Source organism: Schistocerca cancellata, chromosome 3 (assembly GCF_023864275.1).
Source record: "Schistocerca cancellata isolate TAMUIC-IGC-003103 chromosome 3, iqSchCanc2.1, whole genome shotgun sequence".
Taxonomy (NCBI): Eukaryota; Metazoa; Arthropoda; class Insecta; order Orthoptera; family Acrididae; genus Schistocerca; species Schistocerca cancellata.
The window spans coordinates 813496251-813513557 of NC_064628.1; positions in this window are offsets into that span (position 1 = coordinate 813496251).

Here is a 17307-nt window from a genome sequence, read left to right on the forward strand (position 1 = left end):
AACCAATATAGCCGATTGTTTGGTGTTTCAGTAGGCACCATATCAAAGATTGACACGCCACACAGGGAAAGCGGAAAAACATAATCCGCTAAATCAGAATGCGGACGAAAGTATGTACTGAGTGATCGTGACACAGTCATTGAAGAGGACTCTGACAAAATATAAGGCGATGGCAGATACAAAAGTCAATGCAGACCTAAATGACGCTCTAGTGAACCCTGTCAACACCAAAAAAACACGAAGAGAGAACCATAGGGTGGGAAATTCAGAGAGGGATGGAATTCCAGAACCACTCGTCACTGATACATATTCCCGTAACAGGAAAATGTGGTGCCCACTAAATGAAACCTGGCCTATGGAGCAATGCACAAAGCCATTCAGTCATATGAGTCTTGCTGAACTCTGTCTCCAACTTGTGAGCGAGTTTAAGACCCAAGAGCGAAACATGATGGGGATTCGGTGATGATTTGGACAGCCATGTCGTGGTATTCCATGATCCCCGTAGGTGCTCTGGATTATGTGACCAGTTTGGTCGATCAGTTCCATCACATGGAACAATGTTTGTTGCTCATTGGTGGTGCTGTGTTCCAAGAAGACAGGGTGCCTGTTCACACAACATCCAACTTCCAAGACTAGTATCATCAGCACGAGGATGAACTTTCGCATCTTCCCTGTCCACCAAAGTCAATAGATCTCAATATTATTGTGCTTTTGTGATCTACTTTGGGTTGAAGGGTCATGATCATCACCCACCTCCATCGTCGTCATCTGAACTTGTCACAATTTCATATGTATAGTGTGGTGTCACCTCCAGACACCACACTTGCTAGGTGGTAGCTTTAAATCGGCCGCGGTCCATTAGTACATGTCGGACCCGCGTGTCGCCACTGTCAATGATCGCAGACCGAGCGCCACCACACGGCAGGTCTAGAGAGACTGACTAGCACTCGCCCCAGTTGTACGACGACTTTGCTAGCGACTACACTGACGAAGCCTTTCTCTCATTTGCCGAGAGACAGTTAGAATAGCCTTCAGCTAAGTCTATGGCTACGACCTAGCAAGGCGCCATTAACCATATCTAGAGAGAGTCTCACTTGTATCATCAAGAATGCTGTATACAAATGATGGATTAAAGTTAAGTATTCCAGCAGCTACGTACTTTTCTTATAGCATTCATTACGTATCCTGTTTCAGACCTAAAGCAAGCCTGCGTGTGTAAACGCGTGCCTTTCGGTTACCCGTCACTGTGGACTGGCTGTCTTGTCAGTCCACAACATATAATGGCATGAAATTCCCTTTAAAATCGTACAGCTCAGACCTAAAGCAAGCCTGCGTGTGTAAACGCGTGCCTTTCGGTTACCCGTCACTGTGGACTGGCTGTCTTGTCAGTCCACAACATATAATGGCATGAAATTCCCTTTAAAATCGTACAGCTCCCGTATTTATCCAATCCGAGACGAATGGAAGCTGTTTTGAATGCTGTTTTCCTACATCGCATTAGATAAGGCAGTGTGTTTTGCTTTCGTGTGTCCATATTTTTGTCCATCGGCTGTATATATGGATGCTGTCGGCAAAACGCCTTCCGAATAGAGTTGGTACTAAAAAAATAATAAATTTTATTGTTATCTATCACGCTGAACTCTTACCGCACCAACAGCGAAAATGTAGAAAACTATATACTTTTTCCCTTCGTCATTTTATGAGGGAAACAGAGAAAGATTTCTGTGAAGTTTTAGTAGTGTCTGAAGTTGGAGTAGTTTTCGTTCTCAAATAGTTGATGGATACAGTCTGGGTAATTTGCACGCAGTGCGTTGCGCTATCTCGGAGCGTATACACAGTTTCTCTGTTTAATACTTGACTTACCGCGTTAAACCCATTAATGTAAAGTTATACTTCTTAATGAGTTGAATACGACAAAAAATCGTGAAGTACTATGTGGTATGTAGAATTCTTGTAGTATGCGAACAAGGATACGGTCACCGAACTGACACCTGTTGTAAGTACTATTTGGGAAGAAGAGTGATATACAACAAAGTTATTTCTGAATAAAGAATTCATGCTTTCTCGCCTTTAGAGGACAGAACTAGAGCCACAACGAAGTCAACATAGACAGGAGAACGAAGAAGATTGGGAAATATGAGAATGAAAGGCTACTGGACAAGAAGGAAGACCTTAAGAAACGCGGATGAATTAACATGGTCATCAGATGGCCAAACCAAAGGAGAAGATATGAAACACAGAAAATTAAATTAATGTTTCTCCTGGAATTCGTTAGTAGACAACCTGCAACTGATACTTGGTCACCACTTTATCTGTTTAGTGATGCAGATGGTATGGTACAACGATGCACAGATCCAGTGCTTCGCTATGTTGGGGTTGGGAGCGAAGTTCGGGCACTGTTTGCACAGCGGTTAGTTACGGATGCATAATATTTTAGTAATGGTAATAATAATAATAATAATAATAATAATAATAATAATAATAATAATAATAATAATAATAATAATAATAATAATGATGGTGGTGATGATGATGATGATTGGCTAAGGCGTCTAACAATACAACCTGAGACATCGGATGGAAACGCAGGAATTATTGTCAACACTAGTAGGTTCAGAGACACTTCTTACGGAATGCAGAAGACACTGATGATGACAAACTTTTGAGAAGCAGTTTCAAAGTGGAAACTCTGAGTAAGCTAACAAATGGTTCAAATGGCTCTGAGCACTATGGAATTTAACTTCTGAGGTCATCAGTCCCCTAGAACTTAGAGCTACTCAAACCTAACTAACTTAAGGACATCACACACATCCATGCCCGAGGCAGGATTCGAACCTGCGACCGTCGCGGTCACGCGTTCACGCGGAGTAAGCTAACACAAATCTGGACACATATATGCATGGTAAATACCCAAACCGCCTGGAGAACTTGATTTTTAACAGAGATCACAGGCACCTTTAGTTTAGAAAAGAAATAATGAGAGCCGAGTCAAAAGTTCTGATAGTGGCAGTAAAGATAAATCTTTAAGGAAGAAGAAACTAATAGTGGAAACTAGTACGATAGACGTCGACTTTGTACAGGTCATTCCGAGACCAAGCAGTAGGTCCTGTCTTGGCGAAGAAGGAATACCTCAAGTAGCAGCAAAACCTCCGCCTATCTCACTCACGCAGTGGAAAAACAATTGGCCAGGTCCGAGTAGAGCTGAAAGTTACGTAAAGACTTAATTGTTTATACAGAAAGTTCATTTATTCCGGGAATCGATGATAGTAATGATTTTGGACTGTTATCGACATTGATAGAGGCAAGATGTCGGTCCCAAGGATTCCAAGACGAATGTTTCAATTGCAAATTTGAAGTCGGAGAACAAATGACAAAAAGAATCATTTTTTCATGTGATATAATTACAAATTAACAATTTTGGATTTTTGCCTTTCCTTGTACTGTGAAATCTTGCTTCCTGCCAAATTTCATGACTGTAGGTCATCAGGAAGTACCCCATAGGTTTTGATGAGTGAGTAAAAGAAGGACGAAAACATTGGGTTTAACGTCCCATTGACATCGAAGTCATTAGAGACGAGCACAAGCCCGGAGTGTGTCAAGGGTACGGAAAGAAATCGTCACGGAAAACCTAATTCTGGATGGCCGGACGCAGGTTTGAACCGTCGTTCTCCCGAATGTGGGTCGAGTATGCTAACCACTGCGCCACCTCGTTGGGTTTGATGAGTGAGTTTTTCAAGTATCAAAATCCGTGACACAAATGCCGTATATTTTGAATGTAGTGATTTGGAAGCCTTCAGTTTTTACTCTGCCAAGGGACCTTAGACCATAGTATGTGACATAAATTGAACTCTACACTTCTATTCGTTCTTAAGAAAAAGGGTTCTTAACAGTCCGATAGACAGAGACACGGAGAGACAACTAAGCAGTGTTATAAGAGTCACGCTTTTATAGGTTGAAAAAAAATGGTTCAAATGGCTCTAAGCACTACGGGACTTAACATCTGAGATCATCAGTCCGCTAGACTTAGAACTACTTAAAACTAACTAAGCTAAGGACATCACACACATCCATGCCCGAGGCAGGATTCGAACCTGCGACCGTAGCAGCAGCGCGGTTCCGGACTGAAGCGCCTAGAACCACTCTGCCACAGCGGCCAGCTTTAATAGGTTGAGCCGCGAAATCCTAAAGAGGTATACGTCGCTTTCTTTCATTCCATAATGTCACACGTCATCATTTCTTGGGATAACTCATCTAGACAAGCTAAACTCATCGAGTTCAAAAACATATAATACGGATTACTCACGGTACGAACTCAATAACGTCCAGCAAAGTCCTGACCAAGGAACTGGGGATACTAACTACTGCCTCCCGACACACTTTTTTCATAATGAAATTCGAGATAAATAGTATATCTCTTTTACAAACCAACGTCTCAGTTTACTGTATCAATACTGCAAATAAGAGTATTCTTCACAAAAATTTTATGTCATGCTCTTTGCCACGGAGAGGTGCACATTATTCAGGAACATAAATTTTCAATAATTGGCAGCAACTATGAAGGTTTAACTACTAATTAAATTCAAAATAAGAGGTGACCGTCTCTTACTTCATTGACAAATTTCTTAGAGAAATCGATTGACGTGTATATATTTATGATAATATCAAATTGTGAAGCATACACAGAAGCAGATATAGACACAGATCGCAGGTTAGTAGTGGTGATGAGTAGGTAGAAGTTTAAGATAATAGCCAGAGAGAATCAATAAGCAAAGAAGTGGGACGCGGAAGTACTAAGGAATGAAGATATGCTTGAAGTTTACTTAGTCAATAGGTACTGCGATAAGGAAAGGCTCAAGAGGCAGTTCAGCTGAAGAGGAACGGACGTCTCTAAACAGGGCAATTACAGAAGTTGGAAAGAAAAACATAGGTACAAAGAAGGTAACGCTGAAGAAACGATGTTTGACAAGAAATACACTCCTGGAAATGGAAAAAAGAACACATTGACACCGGTGTGTCAGACCCACCATACTTGCTCCGGACACTGCGAGAGGGCTGTACAAGCAATGATCACACGCACGGCACAGCGGACACACCAGGAACCGCGGTGTTGGCCGTCGAATGGCGCTAGCTGCGCAGCATTTGTGCACCGCCGCCGTCAGTGTCAGCCAGTTTGCCGTGGCATACGGAGCTCCATCGCAGTCTTTAACACTGGTAGCATGCCGCGACAGCGTGGACGTGAACCGTATGTGCAGTTGACGGACTTTGAGCGAGGGCGTATAGTGGGCATGCGGGAGGCCGGGTGGACGTACCGCCGAATTGCTCAACACGTGAGGCGTGAGGTCTCCACAGTACATCGATGTTGTCGCCAGTGGTCGGCGGAAGGTGCACGTGCCCGTCGACCTGGGACCGGACCGCAGCGACGCACGGATGCACGCCAAGACCGTAGGATCCTACGCAGTGCCGTAGGGGACAGCACCGCCACTTCCCAGCAAATTAGGGACACTGTTGTTCCTGGGGTATCGGCGAGGACCATTCGCAACCGTCTCCATGAAGCTGGGCTACGGTCCCGCACACCGTTAGGCCATCTTCCGCTCACACCCCAACATCGTGCAGCCCGCCTCCAGTGGTGTCGCGACAGGCGTGAATGGAGGGACGAATGGAGACGTGTCGTCTTCAGCGATGAGAGTCGCTTCTGCCTTGGTGCCAATGATGGTCGTATGCGTGTTTGGCGCCGTGCAGGTGAGCGCCACGATCAGGACTGCATACGACCGAGGCACACAGGGCCAACACCCGGCATCATGGTGTGGGGAGCGATCTCCTACACTGGCCGTACACCACTGGTGATCGTCGAGGGGACACTGAATAGTGCACGGTACATCCAAACCGTCATCGAACCCATCGTTCTACCATTCCTAGACCGGCAAGGGAACTTGCTGTTCCAACAGGATAATGCACGTCCGCATGTATCCCGTGCCACCCAACGTGCTCTAGAAGGTGTAAGTCAACTACCCTGGCCAGCAAGATCTCCGGATCTGTCCCCCATTGAGCATGTTTGGGACTGGATGAAGCGTCGTCTCACGCGGTCTGCACGTCCAGCACGAACGCTGGTCCAACTGAGGCGCCAGGTGGAAATGGCATGGCAAGCCGTTCCACAGGACTACATCCAGCATCTCTACGATCGTCTCCATGGGAGAATAGCAGCCTGCATTGCTGCGAAAGGTGGATATACACTGTACTAGTGCCGACATTGTGCATGCTCTGTTGCCTGTGTCTATGTGCCTGTGGTTCTGTCAGTGTGATCATGTGATGTATCTGACCCCAGGAATGTGTCAATAAAGTTTCCCCTTCCTGGGACAATGAATTCACGGTGTTCTTATTTCAATTTCCAGGAGTGTATTTCAGCTGATCGACGAAAGAAGGAAGTGCAAAAATGTTCAGGGAAATTCAGGAATACAGAAATACAAGTTGCTCAGGAATGAAAAAAATAGGAAGTGCAGGGAAGCTAGAGCGAAATGGCTGCATGAAAAGTGTGAAGAAATCGAAAAAGAAATGATAGTTGGAAGGTCCGGCTCAGCATATAGAAAAGTCAAAACAATCTTCGGTGAAATTAAAAGGAAGGGTGGTAACATTATGATTGCAATGGGGATTCCACTGTAGAATGCAGAAGAGAGAGCACATAGGTGGAGAGATTGCACTGAAGGCCTCTATGAGGGGGAGGAGTTGTCTGATGTGGTAGAAGTAGGAACAAGAGTCGATTTAAAAGAGATAAGTTAGGAAGAAAGAAGGCAGGAGTGATACATTAGATTCCATCAGAATGTCTAAAATCATTAGGGGCTTTGGCAAGAAGACGACTATTTATGTTGGTGTGTAGGATATATGAGTCTGGAAACACATCATCTGATTTTCATAAAAATATCGTCATCAAAGATCCGAAGACTGCAGGAACTGACAAGTACAAGAATTATCGCACAGCCAGCTGAACAGCTCATGCGTCCAAATTGCTGACAAGAATAATACACAAATGGTTCAAATGGCTCTGAGCACTATGGGACTCAACATCTTAGGTCATAAGTCCCCTAGAACTTAGAACTACTTAAACCTAACTAACCTAAGGACATCACACACACCCATGCCCGAGGCAGGATTCGAACCTGCGACCGTAGCAGTCCCGCGGTTCCGGACTGCAGCGCCAGAACCGCTAGACCACCGCGGCCGGCAATAATACACAGAAGAATAGAAAAGAAAATTTAGAATGTGTCGGACGATGATCAGTTTGGCTTTAGGAAAAGGTAAAAGCACCAGAGAGACAGTTCTGATGCAGTGGTTGATAAATGAAACAAGACTAAAGAAAAATCAAAACACTTTCATAGGATGTGTCGACCCCGAAAAAGCATTCGACAATGTCAAATGAAGCAAGTTGCTCCAAATTCTGAGGAAAATAGGGGTAAATTATAGGGAGAGAAATGCAATATACATGATGTACAAGAGCCAAGAAGGTATAATAAGAGTGGAAGACCAAGAACAAAGTCCCCAGATAAAAAGGGTGTAAGACAGGGCTGTAGTCTTTCGGCCCCTACTGATCAATTTATATACGGAAGAAGCAAAACTGAAAATCAAATGAATGTTCAAGAGTAGATTTAAAATTCTACGTTAAAGGATATCAATGATAAGGCTTTCAGATGACATTGTTATCCTCAGTAAAAGTGAAGAAGAATTACAGGATCCGCTGACTGGAACGAACAGTCCAATGAGCACAAAATAAGGATTGAGGGTAAATCGAAGGAAGACGAAAGTAATGAGAAGAAGCAGAAATGTGAAGGGTGAGAAACTTAGAACCAGGATAGATGCTCACAAAGTAGATGAAGTAGGAATTCTGGTTCCTAGGCAGCAAAGAACCCCTTAACGGATGGAGCAAGGGGACATTAAATGCAGACTAACACTGGAAAAAAGAGCATTCCTGGCCAAGAAAAGTGTACTAGAGACAAATGTAGGTATTATATTGAGGAAGATATTTCCGAGAATGTGCTTTTGGAGCATAGCATTGCATGTTAGTGAAACATGGACTGCGAGGAAACTGGTACAAAAGAGAGTTGATGGATCTGAGATGTGGTGCGACAGACGAATGTTGAAAATTAGGTGGACATAAGGTAACGAATGAGGGCGTTGTGCACAGAATCGGAGAGGAAAGGAATATGTGGGAAACACTGACAAGAAGGAGGGACAGGATGACAGGGCATCTGCTAAGATATCACGTAATAACTTCCATGGTACTAGAGGGAGCTGCAGAGGACGAAAACTGAAGAGGAAAAAAGAGATTGGAATACGTCCAGCAGATAACTGAGGACATGATTGCGAGTGCTGCTCTGAGATGAAGAGGTTGGCACAGAAGAGGAATTCATGGCGGCCCGTATGAGAGCAGTCAGAAGGTGCTGACTGAAAAAAATAAATAAAAAAAACGTAACGTGAGACCTGTATAGACTCTGAAATCCGCACCTGATCAGTGCAGTAATGTGATCAGTTGCACTGTCTCCTCTCGTGAGCGAGTGCTAAGTTGTTACATAGCATTATATTTTTCTATTATTTGCCTCAGGGACGCTGTATTCTGGTTATATGCACAGGATAACAGTGCAATGATGTACGATCTTCCACAAAGGCCTTTTTTCTTTAATATTGTAGGGAGGGAAGACAGAATGCCGTAGTCCATGAGAATTTTTTGCTATTGAGTTTACACAAATAACAGTTCTACAGACGGAAACTCTGCAACACGTAAAACATTCTATTTGCTGCTTTTCTCTGGAAAGTTTTCTGATTTGAATTAAATACATTTTCCGTGCTGGCCCAGCACTATATTTCTACACTTTCAGTTAAGTAAATTCGACCAGCGCACAAGAGTGAGATCCAACTTTGTTCATTGTTTATTGAGGAAGCAACTCAACTGACAACTGAAGAACGTTCAACTTGGTTGCGTAAATTTCATGTAGTTTACTATTACGAGAAAAAGTCTCTTTTTGAATATAGTCACTTAATTTTCAGACTTTAAAATATTTGGAACATTGTCTATTAAAATTCCTACAATTTCTCAACACCCGTAAATGTTTGGTAAAATTTGAAATCACTTTCAGATAAGGCGGTCACTTTAAAGTATCACTTCCGCTCCTTTAAAGAAAATAGCTTGAAACGTCGACAGCTGAGTAAAACTGAACGTACTCAAACAGTTTTCTCTTTACTTATTCTGATCATCACTAAACTGACACACAATATTTTTAACGCAACGCAGTCTCACTTTCAATAAACCCTACAAAAGAATGGCCCTGACTAACAATAACCTGTACCTTTCATGTATCACTTACCTCACAAAAATCTTCGTAACTCGAACTACTGCAATACAGCGAGCGCCATTACTGCCGTCTAAATAAAAGATTGTAACTACTGAAGACACTAACTACTGATAGGCATAGTTAGCAAATGAAAGATTTTGATAGAGAACAAACAATGTATTTACCTTAATAGTTCCCAGAATGAGATTTTCACTCTGCAGCGGAGTGTGCGCTGATATGAAACTTCCTGGCAGATTAAAACTGTGTGCCGGACCGAGACTCAAACTCGGGACCTTTGCCTTTCGCGGGCAAGTGCTCTACCAACTCAGTAGAGCACTTGCCCGCGAAAGGCAAAGGTCCCGAGTTCGAGTCTCGGTCCGGCACACAGTTTTAATCTGCCAGGAAGTTTCATACCTTAATAGTGTTCAAAAGTCATCATATTTTCATACAGAGCGCTACATGGTGTTACCAACATAAAATCCTAAACAGCCTACTTACAAGCTTTATCTTCAGACTCATATATTTTTCTCTCACAGCACATACAACCAATGTAACATCAGACTGAATTAAAAGTTGTATGAGGAGAAAGAAGAGCAGTAGTAGTAATAGTAGCAGCATCAGTGATAGTAATAATAAACGAAACAATGCCTTACATTAGTATATATGCTGAAAAAAAAACAATCCACTTGTTATAAGTAAACATTCCTTGCACCTACAAGTTCTTAGTAAATTTGATATTTTTTTAGTATTAACGTTAATTCGTTTAATATTGATAATAATTTTATTTAACATACATAATAATTATTTAGATCGATAAATTAGGATTTCTTATCGACCCAAGGAGTGGAAACATAAGCTTGCCCGCATCTCGTGGTCGTGCGATAGCGTTCTCGCTTCCCACGCCCGGGTTCCCGGGTTCGATTCCCGGCGGGGTCAGGGATTTTCTCTGCCTCGTGATGGCTGGGTGTTGTGTGCTGTCCTTAGATTAGTTAGGTTTAAGTAGTTCTAAGTCCTAGGGGACTGATGACCACAGATGTTAAGTCCCATAGTGCTCAGAGCTATTTGAACCATTTTTTGGATACATAATGTAAACAAGTGTTCCGAACTGAATTTGCCTTTGATGACGCGTGGTTACAGCAGAGTATTATGAGATGCACGTCAATGGATTGCACATTGTAAATGTATTGTGATAAGTTACTTATCACCTCCTAAACGAAAATATGTTTCAGACTTCTTTACTTTTCACACATCTACGTGGACCATTTCACTTAGGATCACTAGTAGTGCATTCTAAAAATATCGTGTTTTAAATTTTTGAGCACCATTACAGTAATGCGACTTGTGAAACGAGTACAATTTCCTGATGATATCTTTTCCTGAATTTGCTTATACATAAACGAAGTGCGTCATACACAGTGTACTGCCTCGGTTGTCAACGTCTATTTATATTTTATGGTGAAAGTATGGTGCACAGACACAACAATTCGAAAACATTCATTAAATCCATATGGTCTGCATTTCTGTGATTTGAATAACGAATGCCCACTTGCAGAAACCCTGGAAACGTGCCGTAGAGCTAATAAATAGTATTATTGGCTGCATTTGGTGCCTTTTTATTTGCCAGTTTAATGTTTTTTACATCTACGAGCATCTTTATGATTGTAGGGAAATTTAAATAAAGGAGCTGATTTACTGGAAATTTCCGTAACCGCTTTAACATCTGTGCTAGTTAAAATCTGCAAGAGATGTAAGTCCTGCTGATGTATATTTTTTTCGTCGATGTCAAAGCACCAGCTACAACGCGGTAATAGAAAATCCCGTTGAAAGCAGGGCGCAACTCGCCCGTCGAGCTGGTGTGGGCGCCAGAGCGTGCAATGGCGGCGTCCTTTGTTCTTTCCAGAGGACTTTAACGCGATTACTACTGGGGCACTTCGCGACGCCACAAAGATAACAAAGCGCACTTTACGCCAGCCCTGCTTTGTGGTATTTCCATTTAAAACAATGAGAGCAGAAAAATATGTGCAGCTGAAGCGTTTAACACCTTTGTTAAGGAGATGAAACGAACTCGGAACGCTCAGACGGTACGAGTGGACTGCATTACTGGAGTGTCAGGTCTTAGAGTTGGCGCAAGCTTAAGAAAAAAGTGCCGTTGTTGGTGCTAAGCATACTTCTACGGGAGAGAGGTTATGTTGGTTTTTTAACAGATGTTACACCCTTTCGTGTGGCAGAAATGAAATGAAATTTTATACAAAGAACCAAAAATGACCAGAAGGGGTGCGTATAGATCCTTCGTCGACATCCAGATTCACCTGATGTATTTCAGTATCAACACGTTAGTAGCTTCGACGCTATGTTGTCTCGTGTAGCAACATAAATGATATAAATGGTGTCTCATTTTATGTTAAACTCCCCTCGTAACATTTTGTTCAGAAGCAATAGAAAAAAGTATCGAGAAAATGTTTTTATCAGCCTGGGGGATATAAACGAGCATGGTTGCCTTTCCTGTAATATTATTCGTTACAAAGATATGAACAGCAGTGCGTCCTATCGAAGTAGCATCCTATCTACATTACTAAACAACTTTCATGGAACCAGTTGCAAGTTCCTATCTAACGGCCTTCAGGCCCAACAAAAATTTGATTTTCAACGGTTCGCATTGTTTTTAAACGAATTTAAGAAATTAAAATCTTGTAATAATCTACTCTTTAAGAGGGTTAACTTACGTCAAAAGTTTAACGCAGTAATACAAGTGTTCCAGTTGGAAAATGTGTGTTTGTGCTGAGGTAGCGTAACTGATGGCGCGCAAATATCAGGCTGTAGTTAGTTGGTCAGTTAATTAGTTAGCTTCATGTTCTATGGATCATTTTGCACTATAAATTGTAATAATGGGAAACGAGTCATTTTACATTCAATTCGCAAATTAATTTGTTAATATAGCTACGTGCTGAGCATTATAAGACTTTTTATTTCATTTATTAACTTTCTTAATATACAGATAAGCGTTAGTAATTCCTACCCACCTCCTTTTACACATTGCAATAATTGAATTCCTTCTACGTTATAGAAGGAGCTGTCAAGGAGAAACGTTTTCAGTTTGTTTTCAAATTTTTCTTTTCTGTCTGTCAAGCATTTTCTATCGCCAGCTAAGTGAACAAAAAATTTTAGTTGCTGCATTGTGCACCCCTTTTTATATCAAAAACAACCTTAATGGGCAGTAATGACTGTCATTTGTTATTTTAGTGTTGTAACTATGTACATCACTGCTCCTCTTCAACTGTAGTGGATTATTTACAACAAACTTCATGAGTCTGTGAAGATACTGTGGAGCAGTAGTCAGAATTCCCAACTTCTTAAACAGATTTCTACAAGATTATAGTGGGTGAGCTCCACGTATTATTCTTACAGAACGTTATTCAGCTAAGAAGACATGTTTCTTCAAGATGAGTTACCCCCGAACATTATTGCGTATGACAATTAAAAATATGCAAAATATGTCAACTTACTGATTTGTCTCTCTAAGATTTGTAACAATTGTAAGCTTAAATGTAACTGAACTGAGTTGTTTTAGGAGTTCCAAAATGTACTTTTTCCGGATTAAAATCACATCAATATGAACACCTAAAATGTTTGTTGTTTCCACCCAATTTATTATTTACTCACTATGTTTTACACTTAATACTTGCGTAGTGTCCTAGATGTGCAGAACTGAATATGATGTGTTCTCTTAAAATTTCAAAAAATATCGGTCGATGATACTTTTAAGAACATTGTTTACCATTTCCTCTGTTTCTGTATATATGCTTGGATTGATTAGAATACTAGTTGCATCTGCAAAACTAACTAGTTTTCCTTGTTGTATGCTAGATTGCACATCCTTTATATATTTGAGGCACAACAGTGGACCTAAGGCTGTGCCTTGGGAAGCCACCTACGTGATTTGTCCCCAGTCAGTTCCTGGGCGATATCGTTTGAATTACTAAGTACAACTTTTTGCACTCTTTTGGTTGGATTTATTATCCATTGGTTGGTTATACAATCAGTCTCATAAGACTTTAATTTATCTTGGAGACTGCTGTGATTCACACAGGCAAATCCTGTAGATAGGTCGCAGAAAACACAAAAGTACACTATTACATTATTTAATGCGTCTAAAAATTGGTTACTGAACATTCTCAGTGGAGTAACTCTGTTGGAGAATGAGAGCACTTGGCGACTTCCAACAAACTTTACACCCAGTTTCAAACATTTACGAAACTCAAGATGAAAGAAAAATAGCTTATCGCTCATTATATTTTCGCTCATCTACACATGAGCATCGGCATGACGTTTTAATCGATTACATCTTTACTAGCAACTCTATCGGCAACTCAGTTTGCAGACAGTAACTATACATCGCTAACTGTACCTTCAAAAATATATCATTGTACGACTCATAGTTCAGCAATATGATGTCATAAATATTTAGATGGTGAGAAACTAGCTTTTGCTTAAAATGTAACGCAGTAAGTCTTCAACATCAGGCATGATGTTTTTATTTATTACTTCTTAGTAATAAATACATTCGCTACAGACTTTGCACTCAATATCGACAACACCGGACGTACCTGCAAAATTATATCACTCTATTGCATGTAGCTAAGCAGATATGACGTCATAGACATGGAGACGCATGAAAAACTGCTTTTGCTTAATGTGTAGAGGAAATCTGCCAACTTTATTTGAATCCAGTTTTTCAAAATGAGAGCACATGGCGATTTCCAATGAACTTAAAATATAATTTCACATCTCTCCAAAACTTTTCCTCTATTACATGCTTAAAGTCAAAAAATTAATGCATTAGCCCTTTTGTGAAGTAATCATACATTTGAAACTTTTGTATATGGGAGTGCAATGCTTTAAATGACGATGGTTTTCTGACTTTTCTTATTCGATTATCTACTTCCTCTCCTCAAGAGCTCTTCAAAACGGCAAGACGGTATACTATTCTTGTTTTGCCTCCCTTCGCTTTCTCTGAAATAATAGAAGCCTCCAAAGAGACGATTCAATTTAATTAATTTAATTAAGTGACATGCGTGTAAAAGATGCAGACCATAGTCGCCACTAAAGGAGATCACTTCATTTGGTGGTGGTAAACGATTCTGCTATGGCACTGTGTTCGCGCTTCGAAAAGTGATTGCAGATGTTTAGTACAAAGTGTTGTATTAGAATACTAGACATTTTTACTATCATCGATTAAAAATGGTACAGGCGGGACTGGCACTGAAGATGGACAATTTCATTGGTTAGAGACCAATAAGTGAATCATTCTTAGAATATCTTGTACAAAAATTACGACAAGGTACTTTAAATGACCGGTAATGTATCACAGAGCCGCTTTGTGTTTTGCTCCGAGACAAATTACGGACTGAGCACGGTATGTGTTCGGTCATTACGCCTCCCGGCCATTGGTTACCAATTTCGCTGCTCCATCCGTTAAATATTTCGAAAAGTAGTGAATGATTACATATCCATTTCAAAGTTAGAATAAAGAAAAGCATCCTCTAAATGATAACAGTAGAACAGATCACACACACAAGTTTAATCTTGTTTAAAGCCAGCGGAAAAAATATGTACACGAGCAGATACTTACGACATAACTCAATTCTGTAGCACAGAAGACGGAAGACAATTCAGAAGTGATCAAGCGCTTAAAAAATAACGGAGGTACAATTACATTTTGTTGTTGATTTGCGAACGAATACCGCATGTCTCTGAATGTCCAGAGGTTTTTTGTTTGAAATACAGATCTCAGCTATCGTTCTTGGGATATCTGCGTTTTACAGTACCAGTTTAAACAAAATACCTATATACGTATACGGACTAGAGCTATGCCCTACCTCCAATATCAATTAGAAAAACGACGTTGTAAACGTAATAAAAAATTGACTCCTGCTCTAGCACACAGTGCATGTAACCGAGGTAACCTAACGCGCCCATATGCTGGAGTTGATTGTAAAAAAATGAAAAACACAAGGTAAGTGTACACCGGTCTTTATGTTAACTGTGTTCCGTTGAAGGGGTCGTGTACATCGAATTCACACAAACATCCTACTGAGAAGTTGCACGGGAATAAATACTCCGAGTAGCTATTTAGTACCCTGACTCTGCAAAATAGTCCGCCACTGCTCGTAAAAGATGAATTTGAGACATCTTTTAGCGGCAACCAAGGCGACCAGCGGATCTGACTGAACAAGGGAAGCAGTCAGAGTGATGCCATTGTCATCTTGCAGTAGCATAGCTCACCGACCAGTCTTGTAGAAACACTACTACCGCTCTGGCAATGTCGCGCGGTCTAAGGCGCCTTACCAAGGTTCGCGCCCCCTCCCCATTCCCTCCCACCGTCGGAGGTTCGAGTCCTCCCTCGGGCATTAGTGTGTGTGTGTCGTCTTTAGCGTAAGTTAGTTTAAGATAGATTAAGTAGTGTGTAAGCTTAGGGACCGATGACCTCAGCAGTTTTGCCCCATAAGACCTTACCTCAAATTTCCAAATTGTTCTGGCAAAGAGATTGAATCAGATTGCAGCCACTTACCCTGAAGGTTGGAGTTATGTCGATATGTCCCCTACTCGTCTAGCCACCTCAGTGATTGATGTAGCGTCGAGTCCCATCTGAGGGCATGGCCTCTCCAAGTTGCAGCACTGCCACCTGTGTGAGCACTTATTGGAAGCACTGGGCACCATCATCCGGTTGGTTTTCTGGCAGGCAAGCCAGTGGGCTTGAGGCGCAGACCATCATCCGTCATCACCGGAGCATGAGCTACTGACGCCAGGCTCTGCTCCTGTCGCCAGAGTTCAATGCTGCCTGCCGCTATCCCGTCATCTGATCAGAATGTGTGAGTCCATACGACTTCATTCACTTTGCTCAGAGCTGCTACTGTTTCGTACGCAGACTACGGTACACTCAAGTGTCAGCTGGTCACCCAGTCTCTGGAATTGCTAGCAGCCATGGCTGGAGCAGACGATACTACACCATGTAGTGTCCCCAGCGCAGCTGTACACCCCACACTGTCGTCAGCACATTCCTAGCGTGATGCACACCTTTCCTGCCCCGCCTCTGCAAGTGACCTGAGAATGAAGACAACTGTGTATCTTTGAGCAATGAATGTTTACTTTGCTAATGACTACGGACTGAATTTCATGTAATCACACATTCTGTTCATTTATATGTCATTACAAGAGAAACTAAAATGTCGATGAATTACACAGAAAGGACCCTCACTACATAGTTTCAAATCTACATATTTCACACTTTATTGCATAAATGACCATATTTTAATATTATTATGGGATTATTACGCATTATCGTAAGTACCATGAATTTTTGTTACGTAGGAAGAAAGAAAGAAATTAGTTTTTTAATTTTGTTCCTCAAACTGTCGTCAATCCCATTACACTCGAACTGTGAAGTTCAACTCGGAAGAGAACGACTCGTTCTAAACGCGCAAACATGTGAACTAGTTTCTAGCAAAACAATTAAATGTTGTAAAAAATGGTAATTAATCGAAACCCTCAGCTGCCAACAGGTGTTTTTCATATACCTCAATGGGGACAGCTGAAAATGTGTGCCCGACCGGGACTCGAACCCGGGATCTCCTGCTTACATGGCAGACGCCCTATCCATCTGAGCCACCGAAGGCACAGAGGATAGCAGGCTGACTGTCGGCCGCCATGCGGCGCGAAAACCAGGAATGATGATCTGGGGCCAGTTCCTTTCATAGCAGGATCCTGTGGTTGACATCTGTGGCACCCTTCAGCACAGTGGTACGGGAACGATATTCAACCCTCCGTTTTGTTGCCCTTCGTGACAAGCCATCCTGGGTTACTTTCCAGCAAGATATTGGCCGACCATGGACGGAGAGAATTATTGCTGCTTGGCTTCGTGCCAACCCCTACTTTGGTCGGTGATCTCACCGTATCTCTTTCCCCAGTTGACAACGTCTGGAATAGCGCCGGC